We start from the raw sequence: 15,788 nt of genomic DNA, 5'->3' as shown, positions 1-15,788 counted from the left end.
GCTAGTTTCCCTCAGCACAAAGGCGTTTCTGTTTCCAGCCCCAACCCGCTTGCTTGCTTTGTTGCAGCCATGCTTTCTACAGCCATCTCCGGCCTCTGGGATTACAAGAACACAGGTATTTTCACATGGTTTGGCAGAATATCATACCATTTACGCGAAAGTGCTCGAAAGCAGCCACGTAGCAGTATGATACCGATCTCTTGCACAGTGTAATACCGAAGGTGAAGAGTAGAAATGTTGTCTCTAGGAACCCGAACTTTTAGCGAGGTGCAGTGAGGTGGAACGTGCTGCAAACCACTGAGTAACTAGGAAAGATTCATGTCTGTGAAGATCTTTATGTGAAAACTCGAAAAAATAGAAGAAACTGGTAGTTTCGCTCAGACTTTTTTATTGCAATCCCCGTATATATATCTACTTGACATTTGTCCTGTTTATGGAGTTTGTGGCAGCATAATGTTTAATTTTACATGTTAAACACTGCTGCTATGCATTTGTTCTGTTTCCTTGTAAGAGGTATTTTCCATTACTAACGACCATTTTATAGGTTTGATGCGAGCATACTGCAATATCTGAATAGTGATTGGATGTGAACAGATGTGAACAGCGGGCGCTAAAAACCTCTGAAAAGCTATACTGTGCATGTAACACAAAGAATTAATGTTCTCTTTGGTGTTCAAGGTGGTAGTTTCTAGATTTTACAGTTCATCGCCATAGTTTATCGTAGAGAAACTCGCAAGGAGAATGTATGTCATGTACTGGAAATACATTTCATACACTGTAATATTAACTGCGTTACATTCTACATGACTAATAGGTCAGAAACTGCACTGCTCTAACACTAATGTGTTTTATGTGCAGAACTGAGTAGCCTTATGAGTGCATATGTTTATGTTCCCTCTTACCAATACCTTCTCGGTACTGATTACAGACATAGAACATTACTTTAGAAGTGATAGCACAGTTGATTTACATAAAATGCTTCAAATTCCATCTGTTTGGAGTTCCATCATGCATAAAAACCACAGGTTTTTTTCTTAACTGTCTGTTATATCATCACAACACCTTCGTATCTACTATACAGCCTAATAAGGGGTGCTAACCTCCTCGACATGCGCACATCTGGAGAGATTTTGTGCGTTTGGATGGATGCAGTGAGTAAGATGGTGTGGAACAGCAGTTATGGACTTGGCTCGCTCTGCTCCTTCACGAGACGTGGAATGCAGAGGTCTACTTTTGGTGTGCTGCAGATTAAATTGCTGACAGTGTTGCAGGGAAGGTTCATCAAAGACAATGTGACGAAAATTTTCAATCTCTAACTTTATCCTAAGAGTGCGAGAATCCTCTGTGACTCCCATCCGCAAAGGGAAAGATGAGCAATCATAACCGTAAATTATGCACGAGATCGAAATGCTAGAAATATGTAGATTTGTGTCTGGTATACTTTGGTGTATATGTTTGAGAATTAACAATGAATGGTACTGCACAGCCGTCTATATACATTCACAATCTAGTATACAGTATTCGCGAAGTAGAGGAAGGGCAGTTTTACCAATGAGACAGAAATTGGGAAGCATGCTGCCGCGTCATTGGTTGGCATTGAAAGTTCGGAAAAACTGGTAAAATTGTTAAAATTGATCGCATTATCAGCTTTGATGCTTGGTACAGTATGGGGAATCAGTCAAAATAAGACATTGAGCAATAAGCAATGCCATCACCATGAAAGATGAGTTTAAATATAGATGCCATCAATCACCTTTGGACAGCTGTTTGGAAACGCTCCAGAATGCTACAAAACTCTTCCAGTTTCCGTATGTTACGACTGTCTCTTATTTCGACCACCCAGTGTGTGTGTTTTGGGAGCAGTAGGAACATGATTTACACTATGAGATGTCCAGTTTTCTGTGGGAGCCAATGGATCAAGAGATGTCAATATCAGTTTAGAATCTGCCACAGACCTCAAAGTCGTGGTGGAAAAAAAAATGTATGGCAATGTACAAAGCAGTGGTCATTACACTGCTTGGATGTGTTGCAGCAGAAAAAAAATGAATAAAACAACTTCACAGGGACATAGGGACTCCCTTTTGCGACTGTAGTCTGTGGGATATGGTCCTCCTACAGTACTGATGATCAAACTTTACACTGGTCTGTGCAGGCGACTGAGTTGTTCAATATCTGTATATGTAACAGGATCGCCACATATGCTCGATGCCAGTACATAGACAGTATCTGTTTTCACTATGAATATCGAGTTCTCTGTCAGATGAAGTTAGCTGAGTTTTTATGGTTCATAGTTTTTTTCACTGTTGAATGGTACAAAAGAAAGATGATAGAGAGAGAATGTTTGTGTGACAGATGTGAATGCATCCTGAGGGATGCAAAGCTTCTTTGGACTGCAGTACCTGTATGTAATTATGTAATTTGGAAACACACTGCAATGCAGTAGCAAAATCCTCATTCTTCTCCCAGTTCCTGTAACTGAACATACTGTCTTTTCTATTAGCTTGTGTTGCAGGAGGAAGTTTCGTTTGGCGCTGGCCTTACACACTGTACACGTTTGGCAGAGCTACAACAACATGCTCCCATTTCCTCCAAGTGGCCAAAACACGGTCCTGCTGTATTAACTCAGCTCCCCCTTTTTCTCCACGGGTTGCAGAAAGTGGTAGATGTAATGCTCTCTGACTTCTGCTCAGTTCCGACTTAAATTGGGACGATCACATGCACAAAGCTGCAGGGATGGCTGGGACAGAGACTGAGTTCAGTTACAAGATGTATAGGGACTGTCTAAAACCATGCTGGAGTTTTACTGTAGCAGATAGGTTCGAAAAAGGTGATTCGCTTCGAGATATGAGAGTGCCAGAAATATGATTAAGCATTGGCTGCAATCATTAAAAGACAATTCCATAGGATCCAACGCCAAAATGTGATTGAATGGAAAGACTTGATTCCAAATCGTAGACAGCATTTATATCAGAATGCGTAACGCTACAGATCTGAAAAGCCAATATATTTTGTACATTTCTTACGACCTCAATCTAATGTTGCATTTTCTTAAAGTGAATCCTTGCATAGCACAACATCTACTGTACATGATCATTCTTACTCAACTATCATCCTCCACTGCCGATAACCCTGTGGATATATCGCAGAACCTCTGCCGTTGCATCGGGATAGAATGCATTACAAATACTGGAGAAATATCTAATGGCGGAGTGAGGGAATTGCAAATACCAGATCCATACCACGTTCCTTAGCTGAACCGCTGTCTAATACCGAGCGAGGTGGCGCAGTGGTTAGCACACTGGACTCGCATTCGGGAGGACGACGGTTCAATCCCGCCTCCGGCCATCCTGATTTAGGTTTTCCGTGATTTCCCTAAATCGTTTCAGGCAAATGCCGGGATGGTTCCTTTGAAAGGGCACGGCCGATTTCCTTCCCAATACTTCCCTAACCTGAGCTTGCGCTCCGTCTCTAATGACCTCGTTGTCGACGGGACGTTAAACACTAACCACCACCACCACCGCTGTCTAAATTCGATGATTTTATTACAAGGTTACACTGTTGGAGACGTTCACCCGCGCTTTCGGTCTGCTAATACACTCTTCTGCGATCACCATGTATATTCAATGTTCAGTATATGTATGGAAAAACTAGTTCATTCGGAAGTAATGCCATACCTCGATTTATAAAGCTTGTATAGTTTGTAACACGAATATCGTTAGCGATATTTGTGTGCACCTGTAGAACCAAGTCTGCTTGTGACAGTAGCATAGCCGTTGGAATCATGTTTTTTTTAATAGCTGGTGGCCCATGAGACGATTACATCTCTCTTCCTGAGACATACTGGTACCACTCGCAAGAAAAACAAATGAGACACATCCATCCTTCGCGGATTTTCGCTCAGTACTGTTTGGTATCGCCAGCTTACAAATATTGGCAAAGTATTATATACTTAGTAGGGGATGTGTGATAGATTTGCTGTGATCAGAGGACTTGTAAAGTTTGTGTGCTGTGGTCTGTGTTTCGATATGTGTAAAAAAAAAAAAAAAAAAAAAAACCGACTGTGTCCTGTCATAAGGAAGTATTGGATTTGACGAGGAAAACTGAAATAACTGTCAGGGAGGTGAAAGATATTTTTATGTGGAAAATTATGTCCAGTCATAAAAATTGTATACATTTTCATACTTCCAGAGCGACAGTCATCAGGAGGGTGTAGTTCCGATACTTTGTTCATTGTCAAATCTTATCAGATTGAGATTGTAATTATAATATTTAACTGTAAGTACAGTGCTAAAATATATGCATCTGGTTTCCTAGGACTATTCTGCCTGGGTGCAGGAGTACACTTGAGGGCAGTTGACGTTTCCAGCTTATGGAGGCAGCCGTCCATATCGGAGGGAGGATGCTAAGTTCACCGGGCTTGGATACGATGTGACGTCATTATGACGTATACACGCTACATCGAAAACGATAGAAACCGTATTTCGACTTTTGTGAGCTTTCGAGAGGTTGTGACAGGGTAGCGCTGTGCTCTGCACCATTCTTTGAAATGTGTTTTGCGTTCCTTGCGTTTAAATCGTGTATTGTACTGTGTTTATGTCCTGTGCGTTGTTTTTCGTTTGCTCGTTATGTGTTCAACATTCGAGAGACTAACGAGAGAAAATCTGAAAGAGTTCAGCATCGATGACGACGGGCAATTGCGTGGTTATTGTGAATCTCAAGCAAAAATTGATGTACTTCTGACCCAGCTGAAGTGCGTCGGTTATTTGTACTCGGTGAGAAGAAGCACTCAGCAGCCAAAATCTTTAGATGCGTCAAGACACTAACCTTTAGTTAAGATTACATTGAGAAATCCACTTCCCCTCGTATTTCATCTCCGGTCGACGATTTTTCTTCAACAATGCCTCATATTTTTCTTTTTAAGTTCGAAATTCTATACAACAGTCATTACTGGACACTAAGGTACCTGTCTCTGCGGTCCGAGTGTAAAATTACTTGGAATTATGGTTGATAAAAGACTATCTTGGGATGGACATATAAATTACTTAGCTAACAAACTTGCACGAGTTCTCTTTCAGCTATATAAATTAAGAAAAAAAAGTCAGCAAGAGTATGCTGCTACAATCTAATATGTACTGACAAGACCAATTGTATGAAACTATACTAAAATATTGATAATAAATAAATATTATTTTCGGCGTAAGCGTTCAATACAACAATCACACAATCTAATCTGGTCAGGACACAAGAAGACTTCACTTTTTTACGAAACGTGTTGTCTGTGGTGTTTTCAAGGCCACGGTCAGGAATATTTCTATTAATATCCAGCTCTTTTATTTTGGCGAAATACATATACGCTGCCACACTGAGCTGTTATCAGAATCGCACGTGTCAAAACAAACCACTAGCTGACGGTAGTTTAGAATCTCGAACGTTCGTAAAAGTCGATAGGTGTGTTAATCGACTAAAGCGTGTTACGTCATAATGACGTCACATCATATCCAGGTTGGGTGAACTTAGCATCCTCCATATCGGAGAGGCCGGCTGGGTTACAGAACTGCAGGTAACGTAACTGTGTTGCCCTCTAGAAGGCTGAATTGCGAACTATTACTTAGTATGTGTTGAGCAGCCTTCGCGATCGCGTGTTCTTTGTGGAAACTTTAGAAGACTCAAATACGGACGTGTGTTTGCGCTGGACAATTATTCCCTCCCATGTACATTGTCTGACTGACTGATTCTACATATTTCCAATATTTATTTGATTGAGAGAACATCGATTGTGGTGTGTATTGTGTGCATATAGATGGTGAAAGACAAGTGAAAGAGACGTGTGCTGTTTCTCTAGACATGATAAACACCTTAGCTGACTTTGTAAAGTAGAAGGATGATTTAGACTCTGTTATATCATTGACATCAGTATTTGTTTAAAAAAATATGAGTGGATCTACCAGTTTTTTCGAGTTTTCGCGTAAAGATCTTCACAGACCAGATACGTTTCTAGTTACTCAGTGATTTGCAGCATGTTCCACCTCGATAACATTTCGGGTTTTCAGAGGTATTATTTCCACTTTTTATCTTCGGAATTATACTGTGCAAGCGATTGGTAGCGTACTACTATGTGGCTGCTTCAGGGCACTGTCGCATAAATGGTATCATTTCTGGAAAACCATGTGAAAATACATATGTTCTTCTAATCCAAGAGTCTGGAGATGGCTGTAGAAAGCATGGGAGCAAGAAAGCAAGCAAGCAGTTTGGGACCAGAGACAGAAACGCCTTTTTGCCGAGGGGAACAAGCCCAGTTCAGAGAATGTCCATGGTCCGCTGAGGGCGCCGTGATCGCATATCAGGCAGGCGAGTGTGGTGGCAATTGACTCGCGACCCACCTCACGGGAAATATGCAAGGATTATATGCAGTGCATACGCTTATGTTTTTTTTTCGGATCTGTTCATCTTCGCGGTGTATATACGAGGAGTGTCTGGTAGTCGAGAGCTACAAGTAGGATGCAGAAGTGATGATTTTGTATGGTGCGGGATAGGAATTGTGTGTTTACTACATCGATATCGTATGAGGTAATAGAGCCCGGTTGGAGGTTGGTTTCACGCTGAAAACTTCAAGCTTTCCTCGACAGTAGCAGGGCAGTGTAATTGGGGATACGTCTTTGGCGATAGTTTCCTGTTTCAAGATCTGTAGACCACTTTTGCAGGATTTAACAGCCAGTGGAATATGACAGCTGTATGTTTTTTTTTATTTCGATCTGTACAAAATAGTTTTACAGTCTCGAAATTGATCTGTCTGCAGAAAATGGTGGACAGTGGACCCATATCGGCAGCAACAGCGGTTTGGTGGGTAAATTCTGTAAGAACCAATCATAATGCTCCTTTCATAAGAAGTTCCATAACGTCAGAGAGTCACAAGACATGCTTTGTGCAGCGCATAGGTGCCTCTACGGACTGGTTTGAACAAGACGGGGCAACGTATCTAACGAAAGTTCTGTGATGTCTGAGAGTCAAGTGATGTCTTCTTTGCTCGAGTGATCAGAGACAAGTCCTAGTAGACCATCCACCCCTGGTTCGGACAGATGGAATGATATCCCTCTACCTCCATTGTCGCTTTAGAACATATCCAGAGCAGAAACTGTAGGACATCGAAAATTCCGGCCATTTTTCTCGTCCGTAGGACAGTACTTCGAATTCTGTTAGTGTAATTGCTCTGATTTTCACGTCTGTGCTACGACACCAGAGTGTGCTTCGAGAAATGAGGAAAATAATGTCTCTGAGTCCAGCAGTAGCAAATATAACTATGCCCACTATCGTTTCTGTAAAGTGATGAAGACCACAGCAGCTGTATGGCTCTGAGCACTATGGGACTTAACATCTATGGTCATCAGTCACCTAGAACTTAGAACTACTTAAACCTAACTAACCTAAAGACATCCCACAACACCCAGTCATCACGAGGCAGAGAAAATCCCTGACCCCGCCGGGAATCGAACCCGGGAACCCGGGCGCGGGAAGCGAGAACGCTACCGCACGACCACGAGCTGCGGACGGCAGCTGTATGACAGAAATTTTTCTGTCTCTGGCAGTGTCTTCAAACAAGCAGCTAAAACTCGAAATGAAGTGAGTGCTCTGTTTAAGTTACAGAGATATTTATTTCGACTTCCAAATTTCGTCGTTTTGGCGTGTAAAATCAGATATTGCAGCTGACATCGGTTTCGGGGTTTGTTTCCCACAAAAGCGTGTGAAGTGTCTTATGGAAGTTTCACAAGTATGCGGCAATCTTTTTAATCAGAGTTCAAGAGTAGCGATATACATTGCAAATTTGAGGCAATCTTCTGTGCAGCGATCTTTTTGAAAGTATATTTAGAGACGTATTTAACAGGATTTAGTATCTCCTAAAGCAGCTCATGCTTGAAGACAAAGGAAGGCTGTGGTATTTCCCACAAAAGCGCGCGAAGCATCTCTGGAAGTTTCTACAAGTGTGCCGCTAGCTTTTTAGAGTCAGTATGGCGTAAAGTATGGCCGTATACACAGCAAAATTCAGGCAAAGTACTGTGCAACGAACTTTTTGAAAGTGTATTTAGAGACATATACAATTGTATTTAGTAACTCCTGAAGCAGTGCTCAAAGACAAGGGTATTTCCCACAAAAGCGTGCAAAGCTTCACAAGTGTCTCGGGATTTTTTTTATTTTTTTTTAATTTTTTTTTAGTGTCTGTTTTCAGATGGGGTGGTGGTGATATTCCTAGGAATAAAGCGTAATTGTTTAAATATTTTCGCACCATCTGCAGAGCTCTGTCTCTCTCTCTTTTTTTGTGCAGTTGCTCATTTAGTTCCTGTGACCACTTCAAGTAATGTATGTAAAATATTCTGCACATTGCTTAAACACCAAAATAATAACTATCGAAGCAGTTTATGTTCTATGAAAAAGGGTATCTGATCTCTGCGGATGCGAAAAAGGAAGGGTGCGGTTATTACCCACACTACAGGTAGTACGCGGCCACTCCTTCCGCAACCACGTGGCCATGCCATTAGCCAGTGCATGGCCACTGGGGGCAGGGAATGTGCTCACTGAAGTAAACTTCTTGACTCCTGTGCTTCAGAAGGCTGAGTGGACTTTTATCGAATGATCTAGAATTACAGCACATGCATTTATCAGCACGAGTTGCAACGGGTAACTTAGCCCCATCCAGCTGCATCTTCATTATTTGATGAAGAGTATTTGTCTTCACCAAATATCACTGCTATGGACACAGTCCTCAGCTGCATGATTACAGGTAATATATCTGTAAAACTCCTCCTTCCCCAGGACAGACATCTCATTCAGAGAACACAGTAAATAATTTCATCTGTCCTCCCAGTCCATCAGTTAGACACATGTTAAGGTCCTCTCCCCGCAATTTTCCCCAGACCGCCATCTTGGATTACGTAATGGGAGGGGAGAGTGGGAGGGCTGACAAGGGTGGCGGTGTTGTGAACTTGGTCAGTTGGACCTCAGATATCGTGGTGAACACAGTAGATGGAGCAATCGTCTATGACAACCTAGATTCTTCAAATAAACAATGCTTACAAAGCAAAGACTTACATCTGTCCTATCTGGCAGCCCAGCACAGACTAACTCCTTTTCCCCCCCAATTTCCCGATGGTGGAGGGGAGGGGGTTAGGTTAGTGGAGGTAGTTCAATTGACCTATTTTGCCACCAAAATTTGAACTTCCCTCCACGACGTGACTGTAACGTTGCTACAAGAATGATCGCCATCTTGGATCCGCTTTCTTGCATAAATTATTCAACAATGCAGAATAGGGTGACGCCGCCCTTACCCTGCTACTTACTACCTTATAAGGTGTTACTGTAGTGTGGATCCTTCTGAAAAATGACGTAATTTGCCTACTTTTTATTTGTAATTAAGAGTGATTTGGAAACGACATGAAATACAGATGATGCAAATGTAAGTAACAAACTTGTTCAGTTATTTTTTATGTTGATGGAAGGTGTGTTAAATGTTATTTATAACTGATGATCTATGTAGACAGTTTAGTCCTTTTATTTTTGGGTTTAAAGGTGCCTTACAATGACGCTTAGTCTGAATTAGCTAATCCCACAATTAAATAAACATCGCATTACAGCCTACTATGGACAATGTTGATGTTTATTAAGCTTCTGTCTATATATTCACCAGTAAATTGAGGTGGATAGTCACCTCCCACCGTTCTGTGACAAATTTCAACAGTTTCTCCTACCATAGACAAATGAAACTCAGCTATCTGTATACAGGAATAAAGCTACAAACCCTCTTTTAACAAATCGCTTGAGTGAGAGCATTGAACCAACGAATGTAATTTCGTCTTTTAGTCATTTGCTATGAATACTAGCACAATCGTTTTAAACTGGTGGAAGAGGTCTGGACTTTATTATCATCTGTTAACGTAAACACTGTATCCAAGGTTCATGAGCACTACCAGCTTCCTCCAAATTGGAGAATGTCTATTCTGTGGATGTATTCAGTTGGTGCATAGGTACACTAACATCTGCGTAATGCGCCTCAGTCTACTTCTGTCTTTAGAATGGCTCTGAGAACTATGGGACTTAACATCTGAGGTCATCAGTCCCCTAGAACTTAGAACTACTTAAACCTAACTAACCTAAGGACATCACACACATCCATGCCCGAGGCATGGCGGACTGAGCGCCTAGAACCGCTAGACCACCGAGGCCGCCTGTCTTTAGAATAAACAGTTTTTAAACATAAATACACCTTCGTCAATGCATGCTACTGGCTCAGATGAAATGTACTCTGGATTTTTCTCATTTCATGTCTCCTTTCCTGTCTCTAATTAGAAACATTAACAGGCTGTCAAAGAGTTCTAGACAGTTAACAGTTTGTTATTTTACCACCTGTACGACTAGGATATGTACAGAACCCCTGGGCTGAACTCTATCACTCTTCATTATATTGAACCATACAAGTCAATAGTTTTCATTCCTGTAATGACACGATATTGTGGACTTGTATTGAAGCTCTATGTGTTACGCGTGCAAAGTTAGCGCTGTGATGATGGGTGTTTTTGCGCGATTAACCCAAACTTCCATCTACAGTAGTACCATACACGAAACGTCTATGATATTGTTTACATGTCTGCTTTCTTTGGGCTCAGTTATTACTTTCTTTTTCCCCTATGTTAGTATGAAAACACCGTTTCCTGTCACCAGTAGCGATACAGGATAGGAATGGTTGGTGTTTTCATGAGCGAATTGTTGGCGAGCAGGTACTGATGCAACCAGATCACTTTGTGATTCTGACTTACAGCAATCGCTAACCATTGACAGGTTTCATGTATAATTTTGGTATCTGAATCTATTGTGAGGTAGCAGAGATCTTGTGAAACTATATCACAGAAGTGAGGATAGTATCTCTGATGCTTGCGAGGGCAGTGGGTCAGTCAATGTTAAGCAGTGTTAGAGTGATGAAGCAGATAATGTTAATCTGTGTTAGAGTGAGGAAGCAACGACAATGTTATGTTTCAAATGTAAAGTCTCAATTTAGCAATGCGTTTTATCAACATGATTGTAAAGGAAACTGATTTGTGAAGGAGGAAGTCTAATGGGATGTAAGAGGCAAATATTATAATGATGTTACTTCTTTTTCACTGTTGCTGCACCATCGGACTAACTTGGTTATTGTACTAAGAGCTGTTGGAGTTGAGAGATAGGAAGGCGTCTTGTTTGGATGTTAAGGTGTTCAATAAATTTAAAATCTCACAGTATACAAAAAACGTAATGTTATCATTTATCCACATATTTCATTTTTTTACCAACCATCCTCTTACTGTTTTTAATTGATTATGGAACCAAGTGTGTTCGGACAATACTTCGATTTGCAATTAACAGAGAACTAATTACACTTCTTGAGTGTCTCTGTGCGGATACAGAAATTTGCAGCTTTAGCACAGTGGCGCCAAGACAGAGCAATACTGTCCGCAGCTCGTGGTCGTGAGGTAGCGTTCTCGCTTCCCATGCCCGGGTTCCCGGGTTCGATTCCCGGCGGGGTCAGGGATTTTCTCTGCCTCGTGATGACTGGGTGTTGTGTGATGTCCTTAGGTTAGTTAGGTTTAAGTAGTTCTAAGTTCTAGGGGACTAATGACCATAGATGTTAAGTCCCATAGTGCTCAGAGCCATTTGAACAGAGCAGTACTGCAACACATTATCCAGATTTGTGCTGAATAAAGGTAAGGACTAAATATTTTGTTCTTTTTTTCCAATCAGGACCAGCTTATGTCATTCAGAGACAGTTTTTGTGATCAGTCTTGCAAATCTAATTATTGTAGGTTTCATGTCAAAGTTCATTATTCAGGCAGTTTATACTGTTCAAAATTCTTGCAGTCAGGTTGACAACTTTTACAGTATGAAAAACTTCCCTTCACATTAAGACAATTAATTAGTATCACAGTGCAACTTTGCCATCATATTGACAGTGCAATCTTCATTATGACAGGTCATTTATTGTTACAGCTCAGAGCTTTCGATCAGAAACAGTATGTCAGTCCTATTTTTATTATTCAAAGAGAACTTTGACTCGTATTTTTATTATTTCAAGAGAACTTTCACCATACACACGATTTTTGAACCCTCATTGGATTCAAATGTTACGTGACCATGGAATGATCACAATTCATTACATGTGTTACTTCTCAATCATTCTGAAATGGATGAACATACCTTACTGTGTTAAACGATCTTCATCAAAACCTGATGTGTCAGTAATTTCAAATAAGAAACCATTTTCTTGCCATGCTCTGTTCAATGGCTTTATCACCATATGCACTGCAAAATGTTTCTAGATGCCTCCGATGCTGTTAGTTGTCTATTGATCTTGTTTACAGCTGATGGTGATGAAAAGTCCACAAAATTTTCGGTGTTGGAACAGCAAGTTTCTCACATTATGGATAATAGGGATAGCTATCGAATGATTTACTAAGCTTTGATTCTATCTGTTAAATTTGGGTGGATAGTTAAAGTTATATGATCATTCTCTTTCCTAAGTAAAAGGACTTGTGTCTATTTCCTGCAAGCTTACTTTCAAGATATTTCAATTAAGTTATACGTCAGTGCCATGTCCTTGTATGTCAATAGTGCTTGATTCCTAAAGGAATCTAATGGTTACATTAGTTCACATGTGCCTGTAAACAAGGAGACTGATGACCTCAGATGTTAAGCCCCATAGTGTTTAGAGCCCTTTGAACCATTTTTGAAGCCTATAGACAATACTTTACACCTGAAAACAACAACGTCAATGATAAAAAATTTACATTGCTGCTGGATCTGTTTTATAAATCTTTTATGGATATCGATAACCTTCGCCATGGTGTTATGCTTACTAGAGGCATATGCAAGTTACTTACATTTAGGATGAACCTTCGATGCAGTGCCTCTTGTTCCTAGTTTAGTACTGTACCTAATGCCTTTCAGATATCTATAAACATCTCTACTCATGATTATTTGTGATGTGTTTCACTTATGTGATTTTTCCTAATTCTGTGTACCCTTCGTTTTATACCATGTACATGCAATATTGGTTAGTGCACTTTGCAGTGACGAGAACCGATCGCTGCAGATGAGATTCGTGGTAAATGTGATACTGTCAGACTCATTATGAACAGATATCTTTGGAGTTTACTAACACTCAGGGCCAAATTCGTGGTGGATTTCAGTACGTAGTTTGTGTGTGTTTGTGTGTGTGATGATAATAAAAAGCGGTCAAGGTGCCATCCAATTATCAGTCTGAGGGTACTCAAAGTTAATGTCTGTAAATAAATTCTCTTGCCTGCAGCTATTACATATATTTGAAAAGCATGAAGTAGCGATATGGAACAGTATCTTTCACATGAAGGCAAAACACAAACAGTCAATTTCATGTTCGATGGCAAGCTACTACTACATATGCATGTGTTGATACATGGGAGCAAGCCATTTCCACAGACCTATACTAGATAAGATGAATAGCGGGTTCTTGTATATTCTAGTTTTGTAAGAGTTTTGATATGCTTTTGCACCACCATACAGTCACTATTTAGACACTGAAATATAAATCGACATTAACACCAAAAGCTACACATCACAAGAATAACTGCTCTCACATCACAGAACAGAGGAGGTGTTTCTTACTGATAAAATGTGGAAGACATAAACTTGATAAGTTTGGATTGTTTCTGAAGAAAATGAGCTCCGCATTTAATTGTGTGTCTCGTTTTTGAGGAGATATCATTTGGCTGCTTACAATAGTTGGTGACCTGATGTAACTTCTTCTGTCATAGTACCTATGTCTCTAAAAAGATTGTCGCTGCTTACATGACAAGAGGATCCAGGAACAGACAGATCTCACTGTGATTAAATCATGTAGCATCAGGAAAGCGTTATTCTTTGCTTCACTGTGGCGAGTGATTCAGGACAAGCATCACTTGGCGTGCAGAGAGAGGAGAATACGCTGCAGAATGTTAACAGTGCTATGTATATTTACCACTGCGTATCTTTTGCGTGGCGAGATTATTTTGGATGATGTTGTATGTTTAGATCATGGCTTTCTGTTTACAGAGCGCTGAGGTGTTGCTCTCACACTGGAAAGTGAAGATATTTTTAGTATAAGGAACTGTGTGTGCTCACAAGATACCGGAAGGCAGCGTTTCCTACTGGCAACAGGACGCCCTTCTCGGAGCTGTACGTAGACAGCTCGACGTCGCATGGTGTACGATCAACTGTGAGGGGTCTGCCCCCAGCTGAGTGGTCAGCACGATAGAATGTAAATCCTAAGGGCCTGGGTTCGATTCCCGGCTGGGTCGGAGATTTTCTTCGCTCAGGGACTGAGTGTTGTCCTAATTATCATCATTTCATCCCCATCGACGCGCAAGTCGCCGAAGTGGCCTCAGCTCGAAAGATCTGCATCCGGCGAACGGTCTACCCGACGGGAGGTCCTAGTCGCAACTGTGAGGGATTGTTGAAAAGACGGTGTTTGCAAATAACAAAGAATGTGGGAACATGATTGATTTACCGTAGTGTGAAGCGCTTTGTCTCATGGGTCGCGGTACTGCTCCCCTGCTTATTTTAACAGTGTTTTCAAACCAGCAGCTAACAGTGCAGATGCAGGCTGTAGGATAGTTAGCAAATGCAATCGTTATGGAGCGTAAAGTTTGATGACATTCTGACCTTTCACACTGCCTAGATGTTATGAAATAACACAGACAGAGTAGCACAGAGGTTCCAAACACACAATTTAGTTTACTACAGCGCGCCTTTATACATGCTGTAATGGCCAGAAAAGACCACATTTTTACCGTGTGTGTGTGTGTGTGTGTGTGTGTGTGTGTGTGTGTGTGTGTGTGTGTGTGTATTTACGCCAAATGGCAACATAAATTTCGTGTACATGAATGCTAGGCTATTTGGAGAGGCTTGGTAACTAAGAAACCATTTCCATCGAGAATTTTAATGATTTGTCAGCCTCCCCAACCTTGTACTCCGCTGGATGTTACGAAATAATACATGTTTTCCAACCACGTTTTCGTTTTCTATAGTGCGCTGTCATAAGCAATGGAGAGCTGTATCTTAATTTTAGCAAAAGACCTTATTTTCACCATGTCTTGATATTTGCAGTAAATACTGATGTATGTTTCGGGGCGATTGGAGGGATGCAAGAACTGAGGAGGAGTGTTTCATAACGCTTGGTAGCTATCATCCAGTAATGTTAAAAGTTTGACGCCATGTACACATGATTGTGATTGATTGTGATGTCTCAGTGTGGTCCTCATGTTACACAGGTGCCAGTCGCAGCAGTTTGGCGCTCGCTGCATCTTGGCTCCCCCTCCCCCCCCTCCCCTCCAGCTCATGGGTTACCACCCACCAATGACTGCAAGGGAGGGCCCACTTGGCAACGCAGGAGAGTTACCACGCACCTGGCCAGTGCAGTGACGTTTCCTTATCTTTTCATGTGGCACATGCAGGGGCTATTCTAGAAGTTGGTCAAGGGGCGTCTAATTGGGGGGGGGGGGGGGTGGGAATGGAATATGGCTTAACAAAAGGAGAGTTGGGGTCCTCTACCGACAAATTGGTGAAATTTGATGTTGCTTAAAGTAGTTTTTGGTAACTGTTTTGGAGTTCAGGGTGCAAAATGTGTATTAGTAAATAATAAGACACCTATTTTAAGATAAATGATATTTATTGGTTTAGGTAGTAAGCTATTTGCCGCTCTTATTATTTTGTTAAAATGTGTTTGGACTGCATTGTAACCTATATTGCTACATAAT

Source organism: Schistocerca serialis, chromosome 6 (assembly GCF_023864345.2).
Source record: "Schistocerca serialis cubense isolate TAMUIC-IGC-003099 chromosome 6, iqSchSeri2.2, whole genome shotgun sequence".
NCBI classification, from domain to species: Eukaryota; Metazoa; Arthropoda; class Insecta; order Orthoptera; family Acrididae; genus Schistocerca; species Schistocerca serialis.
The sequence above is the reverse complement of the archived record's forward strand: the minus strand, read 5'-3'. Positions refer to the sequence as shown.